The 22,656-nt window shown below is 40.9% G+C and overlaps 1 protein-coding gene across 1 annotated transcript in view; it reads right to left on the reverse strand.

Moving 5' to 3' along the window:
* Positions 1-22,656, reverse strand: part of Tprg1 (tumor protein p63 regulated 1) — a 154,175-nt gene that overhangs the window by 72,592 nt on the left and 58,927 nt on the right. The gene's annotated exons all lie outside the window — the stretch shown is intronic.

Here is a 22,656-nt window from a genome sequence, read left to right on the forward strand (position 1 = left end):
AGCACTCGGGAGGCAGAGGCAGGCAGATCTCTGTGAGTTTGGGGCCAGCCTGGTCTACAAGAGCTAGTTCCAGGACAGGCTCCAAAAATACATAGAAACCCAGTCTCAAAAAGCAAAACAAAAAAAAAAAAAAAAAGAAGAACGAAAGGGAAAAGAGAGAGAGATTATGAAAACAATTGGAGGTGGAATCATTTAGAAAAGCTAGCTACAACTCACAAAATGTCTGATTCAGGAGAATGGACATGGTGCCTAAAACCTTTTAATAAGAAGCTCCATGCAGGGGGAGAATTTGTGGCATTTTGGTGAACCAAACACTTCCTGGGCCTGCTCAAGGAACTACCATCATATCTAAAAATGTCCAGCCTGCCTGGTCACTGCTCTTTGAACTGAGTCCTGGGGGACTTTTGGGCAGCATTGAAGATTTGTGCATTTCCATAACCTTTTATGTGGGAACACATCAGAGAATTTCCAAGTATTTCTTGTCCAACCCAGAGAATTAGTCCCTCGCTGTCATAAACCAGGAAAACTAAGATGAAAGAGCCCTACTGCTTCAGGTCACACTCCCAGCCTAGCCTGGTGCAAAGGCACTGACTTAAAACATCTTTTTCTTTCCTTGTGTTCACTGAAAACGATTCGTATGTGTGCAGAAATTTTGTCAAGATTCTTAGGAGCTTGGGTTGTAGCCACAATTCAAGCTCTTTTTTTTTTTTTTGGCCCCCCTTCAAGTGCTAGGTTGCTGAGGAGGGACCATCTCTCTGTCACGCAGGCACAGAGTCAAAGGAGCAGCGCTGCCCCATGCCAGCTGTTAAGACCAGGCAAAAGTTACTTTTTCCTCCTGAGACTCCGTTTCCACATCTCCAAATGAAGATAACACTATCGTATTACCGAAGAGTTTTATAGGGCAGTATGAGGAAAAGAAACGCTTCATACAGAGAGCATAATGAAACACAAAGCACACGTGAATTAGTTCATCATAGTCGGCTAGCAATGCAATCACAATGAAGGTAACCATTTCCAAATCCCTTGAGAATCGCAGAAACATGTGTGGAATTAACAAACTAATTAGTGAATGATCAAGTCAAATTCACTTAAAGAGAGTGTCTCATGCCTGTCAATCTTTTTAGATATACAAAATACCTGTTTTCAACTTCCTAAAAATACGAAAAGAATATTTGCTCATTCTATACACATAAGGCAAACTTCTGTATGTTTGCCTCTTTGTCTAGCGTGGCTGCTTTTATTTTCATTATATTAGATGCCACATTCAAGTTGTTCTGAATTCAAGTATAAGCCATATGGGAAATTCCCACTAAAGGTGGCCAGTGTGGGTTGCTTTGAAAGGTTGGGAGCCAAGCAGCTTGAACACAATAAGTAAGAGGGTTGATGGAAGTGGATGGAAGTGTCCATCCACTTAAGACAGCCTGACCAGACGAGCCGAAAGTCGACTCAGACCTGAGCACAGCTCAGAAGTCATGAGGCAGCAAGCAGCTCAGGATTATGGCACACAAGAAAATTTGATTTCTATCGATTTGAGATTGAACTTCCTACTACATGGAACAAAGAATTTCTTTTAAGAAGCAATACCAGTAAACTAAATCAGAAGTAATTCTTACCCTTACCGATCCCCAAATGCAAAGTTATAGGCTTTAGGACTACAGTGATGTACCAAATGGACCTGGGGCTTCCTGTGCTTCCATTCCAGGAAGAGTCGCAGATGGAGGAGGGTACAAAATGCTGGAAAGGGGGGCTGAGGAGAGGCTGAAAAGATGGCTCAGTAGTACAGTGTACTAGCTGCCCTTGTAGAAGATGTGTTCATATCCTGGCACTCATATGATGGCTCACAACTTGAGTTCCAGGGACCCTGACCTTCAGGTCTCCATGAGTGCCTGTCATTCATGCGGTACACAGACATATATGAAGGCAAAACACTCATACATATAAAATAAAAATACATTTTAGAGCAGAGTTTGGAGATGATCTGTGAGAATAGCACACAGTGGAGTATTGCAAGTCCCTGAGATGTATTTCAGCGAGAGCCATAAAGGACACAAGGAAAGGGGAGAGCATTTGAGCAAAGACCTGATCACGGACAGAAACAATCACCATTTCTCCGAAACTTATTAGCAATTTTCACATTACATGCCTATCATATACTACTTTACAGATTCAGGAACCATGCGTCAGTAAAGTGACAAGGGCCTAGCATGATGTGACCAAGGCAACAGCGTGTTCAGGTTCACCACTTCCGGTGGCTATCCCAGTCAGTGTATATTCCATCGAGGTGTTTTTCCTCCTGTTTCCCACACTGGGAGAAAACTTTGCCCTCCCCACAATGCTACCACCACCAAAACGGCATTTTAATAGCTACGAAAAGAAAAGGATCTGGAACATGCCACTCGTTCCTTCCCCCCACAAAATTAACGAATGGATGGTAAATCATTCAAGTCATCTACAGCACACCAGGAGCGCATAAGAGGCCCAACCCCGGGAGCATCCTCTTCTCTCCTGAGTTCTCTTTAAGGAATTTGCTTGATCAGAAGCCAAGAACGAGACCCATGGTGAGGGGCCAGGAGGAGGGAAGAACGAAACAAACCTACACATCTCATCTCCTCCACGGTTTTCCTTTTATTGAAAAAGGAACGATATCTGCTTGTTGTAGACTATTAATTATGGCTCCCTGGGTACAGAGATCACAATCCTACCCAGTCAGACCCAGAAGAAGGATAGATGCTATAAAAACATGGGAATCCCATGGAAAGCCAAGAACAGGAACTAGAGAGCAGCTACCCCCCATGATACCTGGAGAGCCCCAGGAGCCGGGAGTAGACAGATCTACTCTTGCCTTGGGAGTCTCTAAATCTCTGTGCCTCTCTTGGCCTTGTCTGTTTCCTCTTGAATCAAGTGGTCCTGTTGCATTGGTTCTTTGTTATTACTCTCTAGTTCCACCTTGCCTATAACCTTCAGCTGCTTCCTGTGCAGACCTGAACCTCTCCCCCTCAAATCCTCAAGAGAAGGAATTCTGCTCTAAAACTGAAAGCTATCCCAATTATTTTTTTCCTTTTTAAGAGTTGCTGTTATCGTAGTGTTTCTTCACAGCAATAGAAACACTAAAACAATATTATTGAATTTTTTAATGCCACAAAATCCATTTAGTGCCTCCCATATGTATATGGGTATGAGGCCATATACTGGAGCATGGACCACCTACTAGTGGCTACATACCCAAAGAATGATTCTTCTTCTGTCAGTTACCAATTGCCTATGTCTTTAGTCGGGGTGGGACCTTGTGAGTTCTTCCATAATGTGTGCTGTAATTTGGGCTGGTTTGATCTTGTACAAGTCTTGTAGAGATAACCATAGATTTTGTGATTTCATGAGTGCAATGACCATGTTGTGTTCAGAATACAGCATTTCACAGAACTCCTCCCATTCCCTGGCACTTACTTCTTTTCTCTACCATCTTCCATATGAAGTTGAGTATTGTCATTTCAAGTTCTATATAGAATTGTATTGGAATTTTGGTAAGGATTGCATTGAAGCTGTACATTTCTTTTGGTGGGATGGCCATTTTTATTATGTTTATCCTACTGATCCATAAGCATGGGAGATCTTTCCAGCTTCAGATATCTTCTTCAATTTCTTTTTTCAAAGCCTTAAAACTTTTGTCATACAAGCCTTCATTTGCTTGGTTAGCGTTATCCCAAGATGTTTTATATTGTTTGTGGCTATTGTGAAGGGTGTTGTTCATCTGACTTCTTCCTCAGTCTGTTTATCATTTGTATATAGGAGAGTTATTTTTTTTTTTAGTTACTCATGTAACCAGCCACTTAACTAAAAGTGTTTATCACCTGTAGGAGTTCCTTGGTAGAAATTTTAGGGTTGTTTATATTTCATATCATTGGTAAATAGAAATATTTCGATTTCTGCCTTTCAAGTTTGGATCCCTTGTTCTCCTTCTATTGTCTTTTTGCTGTAGATAGAATTTCAAATACTGTATTGGATAGATTTGAGGAGAGTGGACAGACTTTGTCTTGTTCTCAATTTTAATGGAATTGTTTTGAGTTTCTCTCCAAAAGTGGGTTCTTTCAGTACTTTACTCAGTAAATATATAGTGTGGCAGTTAATCTTGATTGTCAATTTATGGGATTTAGAGTTACCATAGAAACTAGTTTCTAAATATGTCACTGAAGAATTACAGGTATTAGATTCATTGAGGTTGAATGATCTATGCAAACTATGGGCAGTAGTATTCTATCGGCAGCTCACCCGAGAACAAGAATCCATTGTTCTCTCCTCCTGCCACCATGACCTCCCCACCATGATGGATGATACCCTCAAGCTGGGTCAGAATAAACTCCTCCTTCTTTAAGTTCTTTTTCTCAAGGTATTTCATTATGGTGAGAAGACAACTAACAATACATATCACCAAATAAAAAATTCAGCAAAGGATCACCAAAATTAAATTACACCATATGTCAAAATTTTCTAATGGGCAATTATAGAATATTCTCAGTAACACATGGACATTCTATGAAATAAACCTGATTTTAGGCCATAAGCAAGTTATGACAAAAACAAAAAAAGTTATTTTCTTTTCTTATATCTTGTAAAATAATAATAAAATAAAGAGCAAGAAAAATTATAGAATCTACTTTAATGAATAGACATAAAATAGAATGCTATCTCCAAGTGCGCTGGAATCTGCCTGTAATCCCAGTTTCCAGGAAGCAGAAGCAAATGAACCACCGCAAGCTCAAGCTCAGACAGGGCCACACAATGAGACTCTGTTTCAAGCCAAGAAACCACTAAAAGTATATTCTTTAATGATCAATGAATTAAAAAAAAAGTAAATAAAATTTAATATTCCTAGAATTAAATGAAAATGAAAACAAAATTTGCCAGAACCTTTTGATATGACTAAGCTAGTCAAAAGAGGGAAGTTTATGCATATGTATTTACATTAAAAAATCAGAAATGTTTTAAAGATGTACTTCCAGGTCTTAGATAACAAAAAAAAGTTGGTGGTCAAGAATGTATAGTAAAATATCATAAAAAATCAGAGTGGAAATTAATGAAATGAATATCAAGAGAAAAATTCAAAGAACCAATGAAGTACAGAATTGATATTATGGAAAGATAAATATATTGACATCTGGGAGTGGTAGCCCTTACCTTTAATCCCAGCATGCTGGAGACAGAGGCAGGCAGGTCATTATAAGTTCAAGAATAGCCTGTTCTATAGAGCAGGCTCTGTCTGACCATAGCTACACAGTGAGGCTGTCTCGATAAACAAACAAAAAGATATCCACAAACAGCTGGCCAAACTAACCAATTGCAAGAAAGAAGACACAGATTAATAAACTTAAGATGAAGATGGGTTCATTATAACAGATTCCCACAAAATTTTGAGGATTTTGGTTGTCTTAGTCAGGGTTTTCTACAGAAATAAATACACACACATACACACACACACAGAGAGAGACAGAGAATTTATTAGAGTGACTTACAGGATATGATTCAACTAGTCCAACAATGGCTGTTTACCAATGGAAGTTCAAGAATCTAGTAGCTGTTTAGACTATGAGCCTAGATGTCGCAGCATATAAATTGTCTCTGGTATATGCTGGTGATGTGGGAGTGTCATATATCAATCTGTTGATTTCATTGGTTAAGTTATAATAAACCAACTGCTTGGCCTCATAGCTTAGAACATAGATGGGAGGAGTAAACAGAATAGAATTCTGGGCGGAAGAGGAAGTGAGGTCAGACTCTGCTCTGCTCCCGGACAGACCCGACAGCTCTGCTGGAGCAGAGACACCATGATGGACGGAGGCTAGAATCTTCCCGGTAAGTGCACCTTGGGGTGCTTACACACATCATTAGAAATGGGCTAGTCCAGGTGCGAGAATTAGCCTGTAAGGGCTAGAGTTCATGGGCCAAGCAGTGTTTCAATGAATACAGTTTGTGGGTTGTTATTTCGGGCATGAGCTAGCCAAGCAGCAGGGGTGTTGGGGACGCAGCCATGCCGCTTCTTATTTCAACATACTGGAGTCCTTAAAAATTAGTTTGTAATGTATTGATTTTCAACCTTTATAATGCTGTAACACTCTATGTTGTGGTGACCCCCCCACTATAAAATTACTTTTGTTGCTATTTCATAACTGTAATTTTGCTACTGTTATGAATTGTAATGTAAATAACTGATATGCATGGTATCTGATATGAGACCCCTATGAAAGGGCCACTTGAGTCCCCAAAGGGGCCATGACCCAGATGTTGAGAACCTCTCCTCTAATGTCAGTGAAGGAATGAACTTACCAGCAGGAATGGGAACATGCAGGCGAAAAACAAAGGCTTCCTTCTTCTTTTATATAGGCTGGCACCAAAAACTGTGACCCAGATTAAGGGTAGGCTTGCCCACTTAAAGAATTTAAATAAGAAAAATAAATCCCTCATGAGCCAGACCCTTGTATGTTAGTTAATTCCATACGTAGTCAAGTTGAACAAATTGGAAAATCTATGAGAAAGGGTAAATTGCTGACACATATGATGTAGGTTCATTAAACCTGGTGGATATAAACAACATAAAGAACCGCAGGCCCAGCCATGTGATTAGAACAGTAACAAAGAGGCCCCCAAGAAATTAAGTCCCAGACCAGATGAATTCACAGGTAAATCCTCTCAGATCTTTAAATAACCAACACCCATGTGCCTTGAACCATTCCATAAAATAGAAATGGATGGAAAACTAGCAGACTCCTTCTATGAAACCAAAAATCTTATATCAAAACTATATAATTGGTCTTTAATACTATATGCCAATCTCCCTAATGTAGATGCATACAAAATTTCTCAGTAAAACTATCACAGGCAAAATTAGACAACACATTGAGAATATTATACACTATGACCAAGTTCATTCTGTTTTAGAAATCTAAGAAAGACTTAACATTCGAAGACCAATTAATGTAATACACCCTACACACACTCAGAGGCAGAAATCACATGATCACCTCAATAAATAAACAGAATGCCATTGAGAAAGCTCCACAACCCTTTGTGATAAAAGTCTTGAAGAAAGTAGGAATCAAAGAAATACACTTCACCACAAGGAGAGTATATACGACAGATGTGTAAATTACTTCATATTAAATGAGGAATACCTGAAAGCATTTCCCCTAGAATAAGGGATGGGACAACAGTAATATATTCGTCTTTGTTTAATGTTAAATTCTTTGCCAGAACAAGAAAGCTACAGGCAAAAAGGGAGAGGGAAAGGAGGCCCAAACCAGGAAGAAAGAATTCAAATTATCCCTCTGCAGATCATATGATCCTATATTTAAAAACCCTGAAGACGTCAGGTAACTCTCAGATCCAAGGAACACTTGAAACAAAGTAGTGGGATAAACAACTCACTGACTTTCTATAGCAATAATGAACACTCCAAGAAAGAAATCAGGCAGACACTTCCATTAATAATATCCTCCTGGACACTTACCTGGAAAAGTTTCAGGTGATGATCTGACCAAAATTCCAGCTTGGTCAGTATTTAATATCTTTAGTAAAAGGTTGCTTAAATTCAGTAGAAATGGTGACACTAGTTTTTCTGATAAATTTCAGGATTAACATATGGAAGCCCAGAGAGATAATTCCACCTCAAACTCTGAAACTCAGCTTTTTACTCAGGCTCCAGGGACTCCATGCAGTGAAGAGCCTTGCTTTGAAGAGGAAGTAGAGGACATTTTTAATGGAGACCTTTCCTTTTGTTTTTGGTAAGTTATAGAAAACCCTTTAAAACTCTATGACACTTTTCTGCCTGGATTTTGGATTCTGGTTTTGGGGTACCCTATTGGGGATGAAGGGGTTCTGATGAGATCCACAAAATCCTTCATCCAGGGGCACAGGGAGCCATCTCACAGTCCTCTGGTAATTTTTTTTATTTTATTTCTGGTTGATTGGGAATTCTGTTAGAGCTATCAATTGTTTTCTGACTTGCCTTGTACCTCTGATAGCATGCCCTAGTGATGCTGGAGACCCTGGTAAATGAAGGCAATGGGACATTTTAGACATTTTAGAATTTACACAGAATTTTATTAAAATGTCTGTGTTAATATATGATCTTGATAAGTAGATAAATAAAAGATTAAAAATTAGGACCCCAGCTAAATGCCAGAGACTGAGGTATTCCTATCTTATGGTACAATAAGACAGTGACCTAAGCAGACCAACAAATAACTTAGAGTTACTGGCTTAGAGCATACCTTTCCTTAATTAAGGTGTATTCAGGCTAACAGAGATTTATTTGAAGATCTGTGTCTAACCTTCTTGTTGCTTTCTAGCACTGTTATGCAATAGATACTTTGGTAAATCAAGTCATACAAAGAATTGTTATATTCTGTAATGGTACACTAGGTAAAGATCAGGAAAGATCCCAGTCTCTTTATGAACTGTGTTCATGAGTTAAAGATATTATCTTGATATTAAAAGAATTTCAATTAATAAATTGTTAATATGTTCAGTTTTTTTTTACATATGTTTTCAAAAGTTAAGCCTAAAACAAACAAAGTTTGTCCAGTTTAGGTATACTTAGCAGATAATGGTCCTCAAACACTTCAGAGACCTGAAAATATGGCATTTAAAATGTTTAATAATTTTTATGATAGAAAGATGGGCCAGCTCCTGTAAGTACCCCTATCTTCTTCAAAGAAGATAAAGGGCACAGAAGAACACCTGAAGCTTGTTTAAAATATGGCAAAGCTAGTCATTGGGTGAAAACTTGCCCTTCATCTCAACTGCTGCCAGGATGCTGTCTAGACTGTGGGCAAGCGGGACACTGGAGAACTGACTGCCCTGCCTTGCCTAGACAAGGTAGGCCAGTCCCCCCAACCTCCTACTCCACAGGAAAGTCTGCAGGATCTTCTGGGTCTAACAGCCAAAGAATGATGCTGCCCTTGGACCCCTCTCCCCCACAACCATGGAGGAACAAGTAGCTGCTTAGGTAGCCAGCAAGTCTATCATTTTGGTTGGTCCTTTTCAAATCTCTGATCATGTATCATAACTAGGCTAGTAATAGCTTTGCCTAGTTTAATAGCTCCTTCCCCCAAGGCTGCCATTGCCTTACTAGTCCATTAGTCAGTACATTAGCTACCAAGTCTCTTGTTAAGAAAAAACAGTTTTACCTTGTTCACAGGCTTTCTATTAAAGGATAAACAGTTTACAGCTATAACTGTTCACCAACACAGTCATGCTTTTTAAAGACTGTTTTCTAATAACTCTGTATGTCTCTGGTAAATGATTAAAGTCCATACAAGGCCTAAGTCCTAATGTTCTAAAAAATGGTCTAAGATACATAAGGGTCTAATGTTATAAAAACTTACATAAGTTCTAAGAACCTCATAAAATGATTTAAGTTATATAAATACAAACTATAAAGATAAAATGTTACACTGTGATTTCAAGGGTTCAAGGTTTTACCATAAACAAATAGAGTTCTGATAAATTTGTAGAACACTGGCTTCAGTCACAATCTCAAGGTATTAAATTTGGTTGTCTTCTGAATATAGTCTTAAATGTGCTTTTCACTGGGTCAAAATACATATATCAATGAGACTTTCTAGACATAGAAAAAATATTCATGCTTTTTAACCCAAAGCCATAGCCTTTGCAGTGACACCGAGGTGTAAATCTGCCCCTGCTTGCTTTACAGATGCCTGTCCACTGCTTTTTCTACAGTGTGGATTTTAACACGGTGGCAATGCTGATGGAACTAGAACTTTTTTCTCCTTGTGCAAACTAAAATTCATTCAAGCTTCAAGAAATCCAAGCCCTAAAGCTTGGATTCGACTATTGACAGGTCAAACAAAATAGTTTCAAATGTAAGGTTTTTTTTTTTCATTAAATTTGAATCTTAACTTTTGTTCCTAGTCTATATCTTAGCAGATTTCCACCTGGGCTGACAGACACACCATCCAGAGAGCACCTGCAAGCTACAAGCTGCTGAGCTCTGGACTTGCTGAAAGCTGTCCCTTCACCAGGATCAGACAATCAGATGCTTCTGACAACTGCTGATGTAGGTGGTCTTCTATCTATCTGTTGATTTCATTGGTTAATTAATTAAAAAAAAAACTTCTTGGCCTGATAGGTGAGAACATAAGTAGGCAGGGAAGACAGAACAGAATGCTGGGAAGAAGGGAAGTGAGTCAGATGCCATAGCTCTTCTCTCCGAGATGGACACAGGTTAGAATCTTCCCAGTAAGCCACCACCTTGTGGTGCTACACACATTAATAGAAATGGGTTAATCAAGATGTGAGAGTTAGCCAGTAAGAGGACAAGTAGTGTTTAAATAAATCCAGTTTCTTGGACTTCCCACAGGGCAGGGAACCCTGATTGCTCTTTGGGCTGACGAGGGAAGGGGACTTGATTGGGGGAGGGAGAGAGAAAGGGGAGGCAGTGGTGGGGAAGAGACAGAAATCTTTAATTAATTAATAAATAAATAAATTTAAAAAATAAAATTAAATAAATAAATAAATAAATACAGTTTCTGTGTAATTATCCTGGGGCTAAGCTAGCCGAGCAGGAGCCGAGCGGGACGAAAAGCAGGCCTGCTTGCCTCATCACTACAAACTGCCTCATTTCCCAGCCTTTGATTAGCCTTTCAGCCTTTCTGGGACCTGACCATCAATCCCCTTTTCAGCTGGAAGCAGCTACAGAAGAGTGCATTGTCCCTGCCCCCATAACAGGCTGAAAAAGGCTAAATCTAAAGGAAACTCCATGATACAGGGAGCAAAACGACTACCTATAATGCCATTTGTATACCAGAAACATGGGCTCAGAGTTATCAACAGGTAGATTCCTTAAATGATTCTCCAATATGATAAGGCATTTGGCCTGCTTTGTGCAGAATGAAGCAATATTCCATCATGGAGCCTTTGGCCCTTCTGCTTCTGTTAATTACTGTTGGCTGTTATAGCACTGATACAACAACCAAGAGATAATTCCTATCTGAGTGCCATTAAGCTAATGGTTATTGCATCCAAATGTAAACTAGTACTGATCATAGATGTAAAGATTTGGCCTAGGGTACAACTTCAGGGGGAAATGTTAAACCTAAAATTAACCTATAATCCCTACCTGCCCAAGGACCAAGTGACTTCCTGGTTACCTGGGAATTGGAGTTTTTGGAAACTAACTACAGTGCTTCATGGAAAAGTAGAGTGGCCTATGGGATTTACCCATATAAGCTCTGTCAACACGTGTCTCGAGGCCACTTCCCTGGAAAAATTCCAGGTGATTGTCCTGACCCAAATTCCATCTTGTTCAGTATTTAATATATATTTTTTTAATTTTTCAAGAAAGGGTTTCTCCGTAGCTTTTGGTTCCTGTCCTGGAACTAGCTCTTGTAGACCAGGCTGGCCTCGAACTCACAGAGAATTTTTTATTAAAAAGCTTGCTTAAATTTGGCAAAGAAAAAAATAAAGCCTCATTAGGTTTATCCTTTTCTGAAGAAAAACAGAGGATGGGTGGATGGGGGGGGGGGCTGGGGCTAGGAGGAGAGAGTAGGGAGAGGGAGGGGAAACTGTGGTTAGGAATGTGAAAAACAAACAAACAAATAGAAATAAGACTCTCATTATACCTAGGAAAACAGTGTTTCTCAGTGAGCAGCACTTTTGTTTATCTTAGAATTGGTCAAGCTTTTCAACTTCTTTTGCCTTCCAAAAAAAAGGAGTAAACTTATTTACCCACAAAATCTTCTTGCAGAACTTCTGATAGGAACTGCGCTGAAAGACTGTATCAGATTGGGAGACAACTGACATTATGACTATGTCAGACCTTCCCCTCCACAAACGCAATGTGTCAGTCCCATCCTCAACATCTCCCAGGGTTTAACTTCCACTGGCACTTTGTAGTTGTCAGCACACAAGTCCCGTGTGTGTTGTGTTTGTTCTTGTTGGCACGATTATCTTCTCGTTGGTTTGATTCTCACTTCTCTGCTGCTAGATGTGGACATACTCAGGATCCATTTACACATTTTGACCGTGTGTCTTGAAACTTGGCTAAATCTCTGGGAGTTCTTAGAGTTTTCCCTGTATTTCTTGTAATTATCCATATACACAGTCATATCATATACAAATAAGGGCTTTTGGAGGAGATCAAGTGTGTCCAAGGGAGGAAGACCATTAACAAATAAGAATTTTTAACATGCACTCTATCTGTTGCCTTTGATTACTCTACTGGCATTGTTGTGATAGCTCAAGCTTCCACCACTCTGCTGCAGTAGGGAAAATAGGGGCCTCCTGTTCCTGCTCCCCAGTCTTGGATAGAAAGCATTAGTCTTATCTCTGTAGCATGATTGTACCTCTAGGACTAACATGCTACTCTAAGTCATACAGAGGAAAACACCCCACACTATCTTTCTAAAAGTTCTTTTGTTCGTAAGGAATGGCTGCTTGGTTTTGCCCAAATGCTTGTTCTGGATTGGTTGAAATGGTCATGTGGTTTTTCTTCTTTCAATGGTTTATATGTTTGTTACATTACAGAGTACAATATTTTTTCCAGAGCTGACCATTCCTTGCATCCCTGGGAAAAAAGCCATTTAGTCACAATATATATAACTCTCTCTATACATTTCTGGGTTCTATTGGTTATTATTTCAGTGATTTTTGCATCAGTATTTGATGAAGAATATTATTTTTTCTTATTATTTTTAGCATCTGTCTGGTTTGGGCATATTACATTTACTTCAGAGCATACCTCAAAGTTATTTCTTTCTCAAATTTCCAAGAAAGGTAACTTGGCTTTCACTTTTTTATGTAAACAATTAACATAATCCTCTGGTAAAGATATCTGTGCCTTGACATTTCTTATGGTGTAGGTTTCTAATTAAAAATTAAATTTCTTCATTGTTATAGGACTACCCACAGTTTCTGTTTTGTGTTCATTGAGCTTTTGTGGTTTATGTGCCTTATGCTTGAGATATAAGCTCTTAACCTTACATGACAGAGTTGTGAGCTCTGATTCCTGTTTATTTGACGGCCGCAAGCCCTATAATGGCCTGCCCCATCTCCACCCTCCCCTATCCACCTCCACCCAGTTTCACTGTGGGTGTTGGCAATTCTGCAGTACCTCCTCTATTTGGCAGCCTACTAAAAGTTGTCAGTTTGATTCATCCTTCCAAAGAACCTGCTTTTTGTTTCATTAATTCTATCTCTTTTTTTTTGTTTTGTTTTTAATTGATTTCAGCTGCTGTCTCCATTATTTCCTTTGGGTTTCTAGCTTTGGATTTACTCTGCTTCGAGCTAGATTTCTTTGAAGTGGAAGCTTCAGTCACAGACTTGAGACTTCTTCAGTTGATGGGGGCACTTTTCTTGCAGTGCTCTTAAGTACCTTTGTGGACAGTTTTCTATCATCCCACAATAAGGTGTGCCGCATCTCACAATGCAAAGCGCCGATGGCTCCCAAGTACATTAGCTTCCAAACAATAAAACATTGTCCCGTATAATCTTTCTGATCTTAATTTCTCCTCCAGCCGACACGGGAAGAAAGCAGTGTAGATGACTTTCCTTCTTTTGAATTAAGTGGCATTTCTTTTGTGGCTCGGGATTTGGTGTATCCCAGCACAATCAATGTGTTTTCTTCAAAAGAATGTGTGTTCTTCTATCAAGTCAAGTGATCTATAAAATGTTGATTAGGTTCTGAGCACTGTTGCTGGGTGAGTTGTCCTAAATCTTTCTAGGTTTTTTTTTGTACAATTATATCAATTATCATGAGAATGATGTTGAAATCTCCAACTGTATCTGTGGATTTTGTCTCTGCTTTCAGGTCTCTCAAGTTTTCTTCCACATAGTCTCAGTTCTGCTGTTGGCTTTACACACCTTTAGAAAGAAAGCTATGTTTTCTTAGTGGATTGAGTTTTATCGCTCCCATTATAACTGCCCTCATTAACTGATCATTTTCTTTACTTAGAACTCCAAGGTTTACTATATATGTATATATATTATCAATATATTAATTATATATTATATATATATTTAATATATTTATTAAATCTTGAAGGTCAGAATACACCTACTGAATTGAATAGACCATTGGAACAGAGGTTTCTGTTTCTTTTCTTTTCTTACATTGCTTACTCTCCCTTCATTCAGGTATCTTTCCTATGACCGAACCTTGAAATGCACATATTTCCTCCAGAACATGCATCAGGCAGTGTTTTTACATGTAAGAAACAACAATACTTTTATAAGTAACAGTTGTAATGACTCATAAGCGTTAATAACCTCAATATTAAGATGGAAGACTTACTTGTTTATTTTTTTTAAAAAAATGTATTGGTAGGTTTCTAAATAATTAAAATTGAGTTTTAAATAGCTTAATTATTGAGCAGTTTTTTTCAGAGCCAAATGTCTTCCTAGTAATGCCAACATCTCATTTGATAACATTTGGGAGAAAAATACTTGGAGTGGTCATGAAAGAAACATCCTAGCAATGGCGGACTGCACACATCAAACAAGCTCACAATTAAAATGTTATGATTTTATTGTAAGTGATTACCACGACCGGTGTCAAGGTGCCAAGGAGAGGTCACAGAACCTGTGTGTTAAGAGATGCGTGACTGGCTCTCAAAAGTAAGAGATGACTTTAACTTGCTGTTGCATCAAGAGAATGGGGAGCGGACGGTTAAAGAGTGGAAACAGGTAAGGCATTAGGAATTCTGAGAATACACATCCTGTCACAGTGCATGTCTCCCTCAGAGATGATGAATCCCCTGCTTAGGCCTGTGGGTAGCCAGTGCCTGGCTCCCTCAGAGATGATGAATCCCCTACTTAGGCCTGTGGGTAGCCAGTGGACGACTCCATCAGAGAAGGTGAATCCCCTGCTTAGGCCTGTGGGTAGCCAGTGCATGGCTCCCTCAGAGATGATGAATCCCCTACTTAGGCCTGTGGGTAGCCAGTGGACGACTCCATCAGAGGTGAATCCCCTGCTTAGGCCTGTGGGTAGCCAGTGGACGACTCCATCAGAGAAGGTGAATCCCCTGCTTAGGCAGTCCTCAGAACCAGTGCTCTCTGCTTCCTTCCTATCTCTCCAGCCTTTCCCAGGCTCTCTTGGCACAGTGCAGTCTGACCGAGACACGGAACTGATCACGATTTCCATAGCTTGCCTCTCTACTTTGCACGTGTTCTCCCCATCTTCTGGAATATTGCTCCTTCATCTCCAGTCCTGTGCTTTGTTTGCCTTTCCTTTTGTTATTTTATATCTTTGCTCTTTCTTTAATCTTGCCCATCCCCTTTACTCAAAGCAGTGATCCCCAGTGAGTTGTCATAGAATCATGTATGGGACTGATACATGTGTGTCATGTTTGCTGGGATTTCATTGTTTGTCCTCCTCTCTCTTAAGACTGAGAGATCAGAAAAGCTGCAAAACTTTTCCTGCTTGCCCCTGGTTTTTAAGCACTTGGAGAAGAGTCTGACTTATGAAAGGGGCTCAGAAAAATATATGAACAAATGTATGGATGAGAGACTATTAGTAAATAATAAATAGATTTTTATATGGTGCATAGCATGCAACAAATGTTATTATAAGCACTGAACAGATTTGGGTAATTTAATCTTTGAAATTACTTTTTTAATATCTCTGTTTTGTAGGTGATAAAACCAAGACCCACTGAACATAAGAGATTCGCACAACAAGCAGAGTAGGTAAGAAGTGACTGAGCTAGGCATTTAGAAGCATCAGCCTTCTTTTGCCTCTTGGCTGTTTTCTGAGTTCTCCCTAATTGGTTGCAGCCATGGGAAAATAAACACTCCCAAGTACATTTGTGACAGCAATAACTAAATGTTCTCACTATGCTATAATGCTGGTCACTCGGGGAACATTGCTATCTGGTTGAGGTTGCCACCATGGAGAACTTAGAAAGAAAAGCAACGTGTTTAATTAAGCGGTCACTGGAAACACCCACCAGGACAAATGCATTCTGGCAACAGAGGTTGCTTTTGTTACCACCAGAGTCCTGCCACAGGTCATTAAGATCTTGATAGATTTGAGGCACTTTTCCACCTGAATGGTTTCATCCAAGGACAAGGCGAGTCTTCCTGGGTTTCTGATGCTTGGAGGCTTAGAGACTTGGAGACAGGTTTTCCATGGGTCCTGGTAGTATCAGTGGAGAACTCTACCAGAATTTGAGTCGTGCTCTTGGTGAGTTCTGAGCCGTACCATGTGACATTCACTGTTCTAAGCTTACACAACAGCGCCTATACAATGCTGTCACCACGGCACATGCAAAGGGAGTGGAACCACATAACAGGAAGTGCATGTAAGGAAAGGATATGAGATTGTTTTGGTTGAACTAATATGGGACTCTTCTATGGATCCAGGGTCTCAGAAGGACAGGGAAAGTGCAGGCTGCTACAAGGAAGGAATGCCTTGCAAAAGAGAGGAAACCAAGTGAATACAGTCACAAGATCTAAACACAGTACGAGGAATTTGGGGAGCTGTGAAAACCGATGGCTTTTCTAGAGGGAGATAGTGGTAAATAGGGCTGGAGTGAGTGCATGACTCAAGGGACAGCAAGAGTACAAAAGAAGCAGTGTGGGCCCAAGGAAGCCGTGGAAGAGCATGCATAAGATGGATAGAGAGGGAGACCTCTCAGATTTAGTGTGCAAAGGAATCCTCTAAAAAACCCAAGTTCAGGTTTAGTAGGTCTGGGATAAGGACAAAGGGTCAACAGCACTATCAGCCTTCCAGGAGTTACAAGTGCTGCTGACCTCTGGAACACAGCTTTGGCCATCGGGGTCGAAATCCACGCCAGTGTACAGAAAGTCAATAGAACAAAAGAAGCAGTATATGGTGACGTGCATAGCCTTTATAGCCTTTAGTACCGTGTATTATAAAGGATAAGAAATGGACAATTTCCAGTTTTCTGGTCTTCGTCCCTTTTAATTATTGTTAGCTGTATTTTCCATTACAGAGGTTCTGTGATCCTTACCAAATAATGAGACCTCGACAAGATGGACATGTGGCTGGCGTTTTTTCCACCAGCATTGCTCACCATCCCCTACAGGCCTCTGGCTGTTTCAGTTGTTCCTGGGCAAAGACTGAATAAAGTCAAACGAGCAGCACACTGCAGAGAATGGTCTGGGGAGCGAAAGTGGAAGAGGTCTCCGATCCTGTGCGGTGAACCTCTGACCCTCTCCCCCGCACACAAAAGACAATCAACAAAGGAACCAGAGGCGGGTGCAGAGATCATTCAACCAATTTAAACCGCTGTGATCTCTGTGTCGGGGCGGGAGAAATCACAAAAAGACGCAGAGCGCAGCTTAATGGAAAGACAACAAGGTGGGGAGAGAGGTGTCGCTAAGTCAGGCTCTCCCGTGACCTGTAGTAAGTGGTTGCCCTAGAACAGGTCATTTAATCTCTGGATTTTCTCATCCATAAAATAAAGCCAGTGGCTGGCATGGTCCTGCCCTTGCGGTCTGCATGAGGAAAGCATGAGAGAGGCCACGTGCACTGCTCCTCCGCATATGGACGTGGCCGGAGCTAATTGTCGGGAAAATGGAGGGCCTGAGCGCATGTTCGAAGAGTACCCGTGTGTCTTGGTTTGGGTTTCTCTTGATGCCATAAGAGCACCATGACCAAAAAGCAAGCTAGGAAGGGAAGGGCTTATTCACGTTACACTTGCAGACCATAATCCGTCATTGGAGGAAGTCCAATGTAAATAGGGCAGGAACCTGGAGGCAGGAGCAGATGCAGAGGCCATGGAGGGGTGCTGCTTACTCACTTGCTCCCCATGGATTGCTCAACCTGCTTTCTTATAGAACTCAGTACCACCAGCCCAGAGATGGCACCACCCACAATGGTTTGACCACTGAGTGAGAAAATGTCTTATAGCTGATGCATTCTGATGACTTCAGCCTGTCAGGTTGACACAAAACAAGCCAGTACACCCTGTTTCCCCTGAATGACTTTGTTTTGTTTAAATTTCTATTGAAAATTCTTTATGTTGTTGTTGCTATGTATGTGTGTGTGTGTGTGTGTGTGTGTGTGCGCGCGCACGCGCGTGCATGTGGGCATGCACACATGTGCCATGGTCTGCATGTGGAGATCAAAGGTCAGTTTGAAGGAGCTGTTTTTCTACTCACTGTGGGGATTTTTAGATTGAACTCATGTTGCCAGACTTATCCTGTGCTGAGCCATCCTGAAGGCCCTGGCTTTGTTTTATTTAAAGATCTGGGTGAACAAGTCTGAGAAAACTCTCTTAAGTCAGCAGGGATGACCTGTGCACTTCCTCTTACCCCCACCAAAGCAAATAAACAGAATTCTCATTTTTTTAACCATGTTTCTGCTGAAGGAGCCATGATGGGCTCTTGAAGGGATGTCACATATGAAAGAAGTGGACCCTGTCCGTCAGCAGGCTTCACAACAACACCAAGGTACACATTTTAGTCCTGACATGACAGAACCCTTATCTTTGCTACTATAACTCTAGGGTCCTCTTCTGAGCCTGGCCCCCTCATCTTTACACAGATAACGCTTTCCTTTTTGGATTGTTACTGTGGAGACCACATGAAGAAGAGCACTTTAAATGCTACAGAGATAGTCATGGGTGTTTTTCTATTTCTTTTCTTTTTTCTCGTTGTCAAATAGTGTGATGGATGTTTCCATGCCTTTCTAGTCAATGTCTTTCTCCACCAGCATCCTTGGCTGGATGCTTTGATATTAAAGAATCATCATAAACACTTAATTCTGTGTTGGACTCACTGGCGGTTTAAAAAGAAATGGTTAAATAAAAGCTAAGCCACCTAGCGACTTTCAAAAACTATGACATCTAGGAACAATGCAAAGAAAGTCCTTGGAGCAGCACCATTTAGAGATCATGGAAATTGCATGTATTCCACCCTTTCTGTGGCAAATGCAAGGACAGCACTTATCACAACGTGGGCGACATTTTAATTGTTCAATTAAATGCAATTATTAAAACACAGCCATCTTTAGCAAAACACAGAAACTAGCTAGACTAACATATTACAAAAATTAACAGTGGATGTTTTTCTGTTATGGATTAAACACAGATTAATTTCTAACGGACTGAACAATATGCTGAACCAAATCCATTAGCTCAGAGAAAAAGATTAAGCTGGGGATGATAGTGCATAGCTGTCATCTCAGAACATGGAGGCAGGGGGATTAAAATAATGCCAGCAGTTTCCTTATCTTTATTTTGGTACAACAATAATAGCACCATATTGCTTCAGCTTTGTCCTTTGCTACATCCAAGGCCCTGTCTCAGGAGAGTGAAAATGGGGGGGGGGGGCTGATTTGTGCTGCTGTTGTGAGAGGACCTGGCAAGCAGGGTCCACACCCAAGTCTTCGGCTATACATTCACGCCTTCGTTGCTGAGAACAGAGGTGGCTTCACCCCACACGTGTTCTGCTCTCTGTGTGCCTGACACAGGAAACTCATCCAATTTCATGTGTTCATCATACCAAAGTCCTGAGACAGAAACTGGCTTGGTTGGGGAAAAGCAGGGAATGAAACACATCCTAAGTGGTTTTCACAAATGTGAAGAAAACAAGAATGGCTTGGCCCCGCCACTACTAGCGTGACTTCTCATTCAGATGTGAGAACAGTCTCTCCCAACCTTCGTTCACCCTTGTGTGTGGAGGAGGAGCCCATCTTCTCTGCTTCTGGACATAGCACCTGCAGTGCACTGGACTCAAGAGGCCACATTGCCACCGTGCCACACTGTCTGAAACTCCATTAAGCATCAAGATATTCTTGGTGCTGCTGGATTAATGGACATCTTCTAAAAGTATGTATAAAAACTTTTAAAATGTCCTCTTTTAGAATGCCAAGAAGGAAAAGAGGAAAAGAGGGGTTGAGATGAGCATCATTTGGTCTTTATAACTGTGTAGGCACAAAAATCCCCTTGAAAGGGTGGCTGAGAGCCTGGACCCTTACAGTTTCTCTCAAGTGCTTGTGCTATTTTAGCAAAACTAGGATCTAAATGGCGTTTACGGCTCCCTCTCTGGTTCAACTTCCCAGCTTCTTGGGCCACTGTCTGCTCCATTTCCCACACGCTTTCGAACTCAGTTTTCTATTATTACTGAAAAGTGTATACACATCAGTTTAGATTCCCATAAGGGACTCACCCGGATTAATGTAGAAGACAACTTTACTAATGCATTTTTACTTCCTTTGCTCTACCTAGAAGTCCTTCTACAAGAAAGAGTCACGCTGGTCTGACTCCCCATTCTCTGATGAGAGTATCTGGACCCATTTGTAGAATGACATATTCAACCTTTCTGCATGGATGATGCAGACATATTCTTTCCCCCAAAATTGTCTTTAGTTCTGTAAATGATGAATGGCAATACTCAGGGAAGGATCTCATGGGGTTGTAAGCATGTTTCCTACAGAATGTTTCTTCAATAAAGTAGGACTCTGTTGCCTTCTAAACAAACGGTGACCCAGCCAACTCATCCGTCTTCCAGGCCCCAACCCAAAGTTAACTGATGGCTTTTCTTACAGGCAATGAAGTGCAAAGATCCACTAAGCCCGGCTATGTCGGGTATCAGTTTTTCCTCTCGCCTCCCAAAGCATCCTTCAATAAACGCCCTTTGATAAATGACACTGTTCTTAGCATTTCTCCTCTCCGACAGAAACATGTGAATCTTCTGTGACAACAGGCGCAGCAGGCTATTACAGGATAGAAGAGGAAGAATTTTGTTTTTTAAACCTTGCAGCCTAGGCAAGACAGGGAGAACCAGAGAAGGCAGTCTCAGGCACAAGCCTGGAACAGGCCCTGCAAACACGCAACTTTCACCTTCGAAATCTTTCTAAAATTTTATAGCCAACTTTTCCATCCACTCCACCCCTGGAAGCGGTGGCCTCTGTGAACCGAACGGCAAACTAATATTGCATTAGTTTTTCATGATGTAAAAGCTACAGGCAGGGCCCACCTGAGTTTTCTCTGCCCTGTTAATATGCTTTCTACCACTGCCTCAAATTTAGACAATCTATAAGGTGACTGACTAGAAGATTAAGTTTTGGTCTGCTGTGTTTGCCAATTTTGCAATATCAGTGTAAATAAATATGGTTGCCATGTTGAATTCAACATCTCCAGAATCTGAATGCTTATCTTCCCTAACCAAAGCAGATTTCTCATTTCATGGGTCCAACATGGCTCACTGCTTGAAGAGTGGGGAAGGGGAGCAGACTGTAGATTTGTCCAAATGAATTGGTGAAAAGTTTAAGTTATAGGCTTTCCTTTTCAAATTCTAGAGATGGGTAAGAAACAAATGGATGCAGGAGAAAGTGAAAGGGCGATGGAGACAAGGCAGAGCAAAGACAGGCGGAGGAACAGGAGGAGGAAGAGGAAGGTGAGGAGGAGGAATAAAGAGGAGGAACAGGAGGAAGGGGAGTAACTGGGAGGTGGAGGAGCAGAAGGATGAGCAGGAAGGGGATGAATAAGTACGAGGCACAGAAGCAGGACGGGGAGGAGACTACTTTGTCATCAATAAATAGTGCTTTGACTAGGAGAGGGCACCAGTGAAGAATTTTACAGAAGCATCTCATATTAGGCTTTCAAAACCTCATCAGATATGAATTTAGTCTCATTTTATAAATAAAGTCACAAAGAGTAAAATAAAAAAATTTTAAAAAAAAGACAAAATGCTTGAAAAGTTTCTTTTCATCCTGTTCGGGAAGGTGTTCGGAAGAGCAGGGTAACATGGTAACCAGTCAGGCCTCCTCGCACGGAGAGCTGATTCTCCTTTCTGCTTGTTGGAGAGTTCATTTTTACAGCCTAGATGGTTAAACCTTCAACATTTCCTTCTGGAAACTCAGCCAGAAAAGCTGTTCTGCTCAAGGGACAAAGATGACACACCTTTCCTTCAGTCGTATGCAGCACTGGGTTACTGGAACTCTGATTCCCCAGCCTAAACACAATATTCACCAAACCCGTCAAGAATTGAGATGGGTCTTTAAAGATATTTCCGCAACTGAGCAGTGGTGGCGCATGCCTTTAGTCCCAGCCCTCAGGAATCAGAAACAGGTGGATCTCTGTGAGTTTGAGGCCACCCAGGTCTATAGAGCAAGTTCCAGGACGGCTTGGAGCTGTTAATACTGAGGAACTCTGTCTCAAAAAAATATTCCCACTTAATATTATAGATTCTATAGTAGACAGACACCCCCATTTGCCTTTTTATATGTATTTTTTAGTAGCTGGAAGGTCACTGGCAGGGCAGTTTCTAGGAGGGGTAGACAGGTAATTATTTCCATGTAGCATTCACAAGGGATACTCTCCCTTTAAGGGAAGTCTTCAAGGGAAAAGGATGGTGCTACATGAGCAATAGACCTGTATGTTCACTTGGTTCTTATCCTAATGTTCCCCAGTAGTCTGCCTTCCCTATACCGCATGAGTTCCCTAGCATCGTTGTCCACACCGTATGTAGAACTCAAACTACATATTAGACCTCAACTGGCCCTTTTCTTCCTCTTTCTTTCCATTTCTCCTAGAATGAAATGACCAGCAGCCTGGTGTCATTACAGAAAGCATGCTTGCAATGGAGAGAGATCAGAGCTGGGTACCTAGGAAGCTATTCCAATAGTCCTTGAAAGCCAGGACACAGACCTGATCCCAGGATGGAAGTCCCAGCCCA

This window comes from Alexandromys fortis, unplaced genomic scaffold (genome assembly GCF_014885135.2).
Source record: "Alexandromys fortis isolate MF-2015 unplaced genomic scaffold, M_Fortis_MF-2015_v1.1 scaffold_100_3062768_6864082, whole genome shotgun sequence".
NCBI classification, from domain to species: domain Eukaryota; kingdom Metazoa; phylum Chordata; class Mammalia; order Rodentia; family Cricetidae; genus Alexandromys; species Alexandromys fortis.